Below are 7,468 nucleotides of genomic sequence, written 5' to 3' on the forward strand. Positions count from 1 at the left end.
TGCTAAATTCATACAACAGCCTCTCTCTCTTTTTGTCTCTGTCTTTCCTTGTCTCTACCCTCTTTTCCAGTACATACCCCCCTGTCCCCTGCCGTTTCTCTCCAGCGTGGAATACCCGGTCGTATTTTGTCGGCGCTCGTTGCTGTCGATGTGGGGGAGCTCAGACAGCGTGCTGAGCAGACCCTGGGTCTTACCACACCGGTTTGCGGACCAGGCTTGCACAGACAGGACACTCCATCTGCAGCTCAAGCTCGAAGGGCTGAGTTATGGGTGCCTGACCAGCAGGGGGCGCTGCTGCGGGAGTGAGGTGCTGTCATCCTGGCCAGCTGAAGGCCTCCCATCCCCGGGCAACGCCGGAGCCAGATGTGCGTGGCGCTGCGGGGGTCGCCCCGGCAACCCCTCCAGCTGCTATGCTCTCGAATGGTGGGATTTCATTGGTCTTCACAGACTTGGATTTTTTTCACAAAAAGAATGAAAAATGAAAAATGGACAGAGAGAGAGAGACAGAGGGAGGGAGAGAGAGAGAGACAGAGGGAGAGAGAAAGAGAGAGACAGAGAGAGAGAGAGGCTGTGATTTATGTATGGAGGAGTAGTCCGCTGGACTGCCTTGATCTTCCTATGCACCAGCACAGAGACGGGTTCTGATTACAGCACTGTGACTAACCCCCAATCTCAGCGCCCCCCCCCCTAACCCACCCTCCCTCCGCTCCACTCCACTGAGAGTACAGTAACACACACCCTGCCCTGCTTACTGCAGCCAGGGGCTCAGCGTCACCCCCCCCTCCCCAAAAAAAAAAATAAAAAAACACTTTGAAGTCCCCTAGCCCTGGATACTCACCACTTGTCTTTTTGTGCCAGCTCTCCCTGCCCCCCTGCCCCCTGCCCCCTGTTCCCCTGTTCCCCTGCCCCTCCCCCCCCCATCCCAGTGAAATATTGAGTGCAGACCTGTTACATGTTAGTTTAAGAGATAGCAGAGGTGTAAATCAGGCCAGGAGTCTCTGGCCGCCCTTATTTATGAGTTCCTTGTCAGGTGTTTAGGTGCTGGAGCGAGATGTGCCGCTTAGACCACTTACTGCGCAGTAAATCCAGCCCGCCGCGTTCCAAAACTGTCAAACCGCCGCGCGCGCGGACGCGTGCCCCCGCGGCGTTTTTTTTTAAACCGCCGCTCGGCCTCGAAGGCGCCCCGCCCCGTTTCCGTTGACCCGGTCCTGCCCGTCCCCCAAAGAGCGCCCACAGCCTGGACGCTTTGGGCCGGTCTCTTCGAAAGCTGGGCCGGGGGGGGCGGGGGGCGTGGAGCGCGGGTCCCGGAATGCCGCTCGAGGGCCCGGGGACGAGCGTCTGCTCCCTAGGGCCCCCCCCCCCCCTTTCCTGGGAAGACAGCTGTCACCCCTCTGGCTCGGCAAGGCTCCCTCCTGGGGGGTTAGTATCTAACCACCATCGGGAAAAAAAATCCATCCCTGGTAAAAAAAAATAAGCTCACTGAACTGCTAGGAACGCGTCAAAAAAAAACTGGTGGAGTAATGGCAAGGCACGTCTATATTAGCCGTTATGAGTGTGCTGTGCTCCATTTTAGAAATATGTTTTCTTTACCTGCTCTACTTGTGGCAATTGCTTTTTAAATCGCCTCAGTCATTTCATATCAGGACTCACCTCCACAGCCTCGTTTAACTGATTCAGTGGGGATGCCGCGTGCCAAGTTGGGCTGCGTACTGTTTGTGAAGCCACAGCTGCGGTGGTCAATGGCTGCTTGTGTCGTTGGAAGTTTCTGTCTCTCTCTAAACAGGACAGTGAGCGTGTGAATGACAGAGTATCAGTGGGCATGTGTGTTTGTGTGTGCACGTGTATGTATGTATGTGTGTGTGTGCATGTGTGTGCGTGTGTGTGTGTGTGTGTGTGTGTGTATGTTTGTATGGTGTGGAATGCTATTCCATGAACTTCCTGTTTCTTTCTTTCTTTCTTCCTTGTCCCATCCTGTCCTAGTGGAACCCCCCTGGCTGCCACTCCTTCCGTCTCATCCTCAAGTTCCCACTCGCCGTCTCCCCCATGCTGTGAAGCGCTCACTGGGGCAGGACATAAATCAAGGCCCCTGCCTGAAGGGAGTCCCTGGGGCCTAGGCCCACAGACTTAACAAACCCCGAGTACCACAGAGACCAGACCAGGGAAACCAGATGCGGGCCTTGTTCAGAGAACAAACAAACAGGAAGCCATGGCATTGTCTGTTTTGCCTAGAGCCTGCAGCAAAGATGAAGTGTGTGTGTATGTGTGCATGTGAGTGTGTGTGTGTGTGTGTGTGTGTGTGTGTGTGTGTGTGCGCGTGTGCATGTGAGTGTATGTGTGTGTAAATGTGAGTGTGTGTGCGCGTGTGCGCATGAGTGTGTGTGAGTGTGTGTGTGTGCGCGTGAGTGTGTGTGTGAGAGTGTGTGCGTGTAGGTGTGTGTGAGTGTATCTGTGTGTGTGTGTGTGTGTGTGTGTGTGTGTGTGTGTGTGTGTGTGTGTGTGTGTGGGTGTGTGTGAGTGTATCTGTGTGTGTGTGTGTATGTGTGTGTGTGTGTGTGTGTGTGTGTGTGTTGCCTTTGTTTCTTGCTTGTTTTTATGACTGTCCGACACATTTCTTCTTTCTTTTTTCTCCCTCTCCTTTTTTGTGGGGTTTTATGGCTGCTGATTGTGAGTGTGGCCATTCCTGCCGTGGCTCAGATAACAGCTGGGCCCAAACTGCCCTCCATAAACCCATCGCAGCCGGAGGGGAGAGCGCTGGGTGGGGGTGGGGGGTCTGGGAAAGTGGCGGTGATGCGTGGGGAATGGGGGGGGGGTGGAGAGGGGGGTCTGAGTTTACACAGACTTTTTAAGCAAACACCCCCGCCTACCTTAGCTTCCCGTCATCAAAGGCTTCCCCCTGGCTTCTTACTGAACCCCTTTGAAAGGACTTCTGAGAAAATCTGACACCGAAAACAGAGGAGCTCAGTAATACGGCCCGTGTTAGCTGAAGGCCGAGTGTTGTGTGAGAGAACCGAGAGTTGGTGTACATTTTATTGCCCATTTATCTATACTTGTGTTTTATTTCTCAAACATTACGTTACAGTTGCTAATGCGCTTTTAAGTTTTATACTTTCGCGGTTATTATGATCTTGCAGTCATTTGATATGTTGAACATACTGGGGAGGTGACGCGAATCTTTATTTAAACTGCCACCCCATCATTATTGTTGTAATCCTGTTGAAATAAAAAAAATTTAGACATGTTATTTCAGTAGATTGGGTGAGCGCTTGATAGAAGTATACTCTTTGTAGTCTGCCGAGTGAATTAGGCTGCAATACCTCCTCCAGGCAGCAGAGGGCACCATTGAAAACTGCCTGAGACGAAAACCTGTTGTAAGAGTTTAAGTTCATAGGTCTCTCTCTCTCTCCTCTCTGGTCTCTTTCTGTACACGTGGTATACATACAGCACCTGGGGGAGATGATGATGAGTTCTCTTTCAGTTGCATTTTGGGAATATTTCTCTGAGAATGTTAAGCAAAGCATTTTTAAAGCATCTTTTAATTTCTCTCTCTCTCTCTCTCTCTCTCTCTCTCTCACACACACACACACACACAAACACACACATGCACACATAATCACACAAAGACACACACAAAATTCCTGCAAAGTGCAGTGATAGTTGCACTTGATGAACTTTCTTTCGCACAGACTAATTTTATTTGTTGCAAGCAGGTACTGAAACAATAACCGTACACGCTAATTAAATAAGAATTAAAATATATCACTATAAACTGTTATGTTTAATTTAAGACTCCCAGGCAGCTGTTACAATGTGATGCTGTATTTCCTATGATCGCCACCAGGTGTCACCCAACGCACCATTTCAATTGGGGGACATTGATTACTCTGTTTTCTCAATTGCACCACCAGTAGTGGGAGCAAAGATTAAATGTTCCTTCTGTGTACCTGTCTGTCAGGATATTCACACAAACAAACAAACAAACAGTTATGGATGGATCTGAATAATACCAGGGGGACATTTTTTGTTTTTGGAGAGAAAAAGAAAAAGGCAGATATTTCAACTGCTAAGTGCAGCACTGTCTCCAATGCCACTGCCGTTACTGTACTGTAGTACTGAAAAGAAAATAAATCCTAAATGTGATTGTTTTGCACACGGGCTTGGAAATCAGAGAGACCAAAGATTTAAAAAGGCATAATCAGATGACTGACAAACAAATAAAGGAATCAGCAGAACTGATGAGGCCGTGAGGACCGGGACGCCCATTCCAGGCACTTTTCCCTTCACCAATAAAAGCGTAAGTTTGTTTCCTACAGAACCTGGAAATTCATTGTAAGATTTTTCCTCCTTCCTGAAAAATTGTTCATTACGGCATTATGTGGGTAAAGAACCGGGTGGTGGGTGTGTTCTGCCGGCCGCGAGTCGATTGGTCACATTTAAAGGTTAAAAACACTCGAAGCGAGAAGCGTCCTTGGCGCTGTCGGTGGCAACGGGTCGTTAGCGCTTAATGCTGCGTTCCGCGCGGAAAGAGAAAAGGTGCGGAACGAGACAAACGAGGCGCTCAAACAGATGCACACACTCTTCATTTCTGTCCGTTTTTACTCTCCCTCAAACTTTAGCCTCCATCATCAGTCGCTCTGCTCACGTCCTGCAGCTAATACCAGTGCTAATGCTAATGTCCTGATAAATCAGTACCGGCTGCGTGTTCATTTTAAGCTGACAGAAATATACAGGGGTCATGGAAAATTGTAACCGGTCCTGGATTATTGCAATTAAAAGTTTGCGGGTTCGATTCCCAGGTAGGACACTGCTAATGTACCCTTGAGCAAGATGCTTAACCTGAATTGCTGTATAAATTGATATTTATGCAAAAATGCAAAAACTGTTTAAGTCGCTTTGGATAAGAGTGTCTACTAAGTGCCTATAATGTACTGTAATGGTAAATAGCAGCTGCTGTTAAACAATGTAGGGTCTTCGCCCATCCGTTTGTCAAATTTGGGACAACGCTTTTTGAATAATAGGCTGTGCTAGCCAGCCCAGGGGACTCTGTCCCTGGGATGACGAACTGAGCGGCTCCCGCAAAGTAACCCCAGTTCCTTTGTTTGACCACTAGGTGGCGAAAGGGTTCCAGGACAGGGATGCGCTGCAGTCGCTGACCCTGTGTGCAGGTGCGTAGCCTGTGTGTGTGTGTGTGTGTGCGTGTCCATTGTGTCAGTCCAAGCAGGCATTACAAACATGAGCCATGTTATCAGTGGTAACAAATTCTTCTTTTTTTCAGTTTTTAATCTCCCAAAAATCTCAGCATGAAAATGAAATACTTAAGAATGCAAATCTTAAAAGTTTGAAAGTATCCCTTATAATGATCTCCATGAGCAAAGACATAATGTAGAAATAAGTTCAAACTCATTAATTAAAATGTTTGGCATAATGTTAGATATCCATTTAGTGCAATACACAGTAAATAAATAAATTATAATACAAGATTTTAAATAGAATGTACTACACCCCTGATGAGTCAGAGAAGATGCAGTGGAATGTGACCTGGATGTGTGTAAAATGTAATATGTTTACAAAGGGATCATTAATAGACTTGATGGGATCATTAATAAACTTACTATGGGAGTGCCAACATAAAATCTTTATGGATGGCAACTGTTTAGAGAATAATTTAAATGTTTTAATCTCACTAAACCCCACTATTGTATTCTTGGTGATTTACCAACAGTCAATGTATCATCTTTGCAGAAGTACATGTTTTTAATACTGCATTATTTAAAAAAATAATAATTTTGCTGAAATGGGAGGATACTACTGGGCCTTCAAATTCAGAGTAGTCCAATGAAGTTGCATTGGAGATTAAATATGAAAAAAAAAAATATCTTGGAAGGTCAAATCAATGAATTTATAAATGTAATGTAATGTATCACACCTAGCTGTGTTCCTCTTTTGGCAGCCGGTCTTGGAACCTAAAGGTCACGGGTTCGCCTCCCGGGTAGGACACTGCCATTGTACCCTTGAGCAAGGTACTTAACCTGCATTGCTTCAGTATATATCCTGCTGTATAAATGGATGCAATGTAATAGTTGTAATGGCTCTGGTTAAGAGTGTCTAGAAATGACTGTAATGTCATTTGCTGAAATTAGGTGTACTTGAGGCACAACTGAATGGCATTAATAACCGAAGGATTTCAGTTACTTATTTACCTGCTTTACCTTGCTCTCTCCCTTCATGCATTTTCTTCTGTGTGTGTGTGTGTGTGTGTGTGTTTTCAAGATTGGGTATTGTAACATTTAATGCACCTTTTGAATCTGATATGAATTTTATTAATTTACTTGATAAATAAATAGGGAGAGGGGAGGGGAAGTAAGTGATGTTGATTATGATGATGATAGTGATGATGATGATGTAGATGATAATGATGGAGAAAGAAAGAGTCTGACAGAGAATGGAATTAAAAGGGAGAAAAAAGAAAGGACTGAAAGAAAAATGATTGCACAATAATAATAATAAAGCTGTCCTCCAAGGATGATGAGGTGGAAAAACCAAAAACAAAGTGATGACACTTGGTAAGTTTATTTACAACTCAATCCTGACGACAGCCCTTTAGAATGTACCTGATTCAACCAGCAGATGTCACTATGGAGCTCTGAGAAAAATATTTAAATTTACAAAAAAGCTGTTTTTTGTTGTCATTTAAAACTTGCTCAGCAGCTTATTAGGAACATTCATATATTTGTATGTTTTATTATTATTATTTTTTTTTAAATTTGCAAATGTATTTGTGATTTGAAAGCTTGGCCCCTTAATTTCTTTATTTTTTCTTGATTTGGCCCAGTACTCCACAATTTTAAATTGGTAATTAAACAATACACACTTAACGGTATTTTTATACACTTCGGTTTCACAGTCTAGAAAAACATTAACCAGTACCTTTTATACAAAGCCCCCCCTCCTTCCCCATTGCAGGGCATCATAATGTTTGGGACATATTAATGTTCTGCAAATGAAAGTAGTCTTTGCATGCCATGATACATTAAGCAGGTGCCGAGTATCTTCTCTAGTGATGCTCTGTAAGGTCTGTACTCTGTACTCTTTCTGTACTCTGTGTCAGGCTCTGTGGCGCAATGGATAGCGCGTTGGACTTCTAGTCAAACACGAGAGAGGTGATTCAAAGGTTGTGGGTTCGAGTCCCACCAGAGTCGTCATTTAGGCTCACGAAGAGGGAATTCTCAGGCGGAAGCAGTCAAAAAATCATCGAGCCACTTAATCCATTCAAAAATCAAGCCATCCAAACAGCATATGTGGGAAACCTATAGCCTGTTCAGTACCGCCCGTATGGTAGGCCTAATGTTCCAAATTAGAGGGACTCGCATAATTGTGTCCCTGTTGTATAGGACGGAGTGTAGCACAGTGGGTATGGAACTGGGCTTGTAACCGAAAGGTCGCAGGTTCGATTCCCGGGTAAGGACACTGC

General features: G+C 45.5%; 1 non-coding gene across 1 annotated transcript; it reads left to right on the forward strand.

Moving 5' to 3' along the window:
* Positions 1-7,104: 7,104 nt before the first annotated feature.
* trnar-ucu (transfer RNA arginine (anticodon UCU)) lies at positions 7,105-7,196 on the forward strand. Its single transcript is given in 2 exon segments — positions 7,105-7,141; positions 7,161-7,196. It is a non-coding gene; the product is annotated as a tRNA-Arg (tRNA).
* The last annotated feature ends 272 nt before the right edge of the window (positions 7,197-7,468 follow it).

This window comes from Anguilla rostrata, chromosome 11, assembly GCF_018555375.3.
Source record: "Anguilla rostrata isolate EN2019 chromosome 11, ASM1855537v3, whole genome shotgun sequence".
Classification (NCBI taxonomy): domain Eukaryota; kingdom Metazoa; phylum Chordata; class Actinopteri; order Anguilliformes; family Anguillidae; genus Anguilla; species Anguilla rostrata.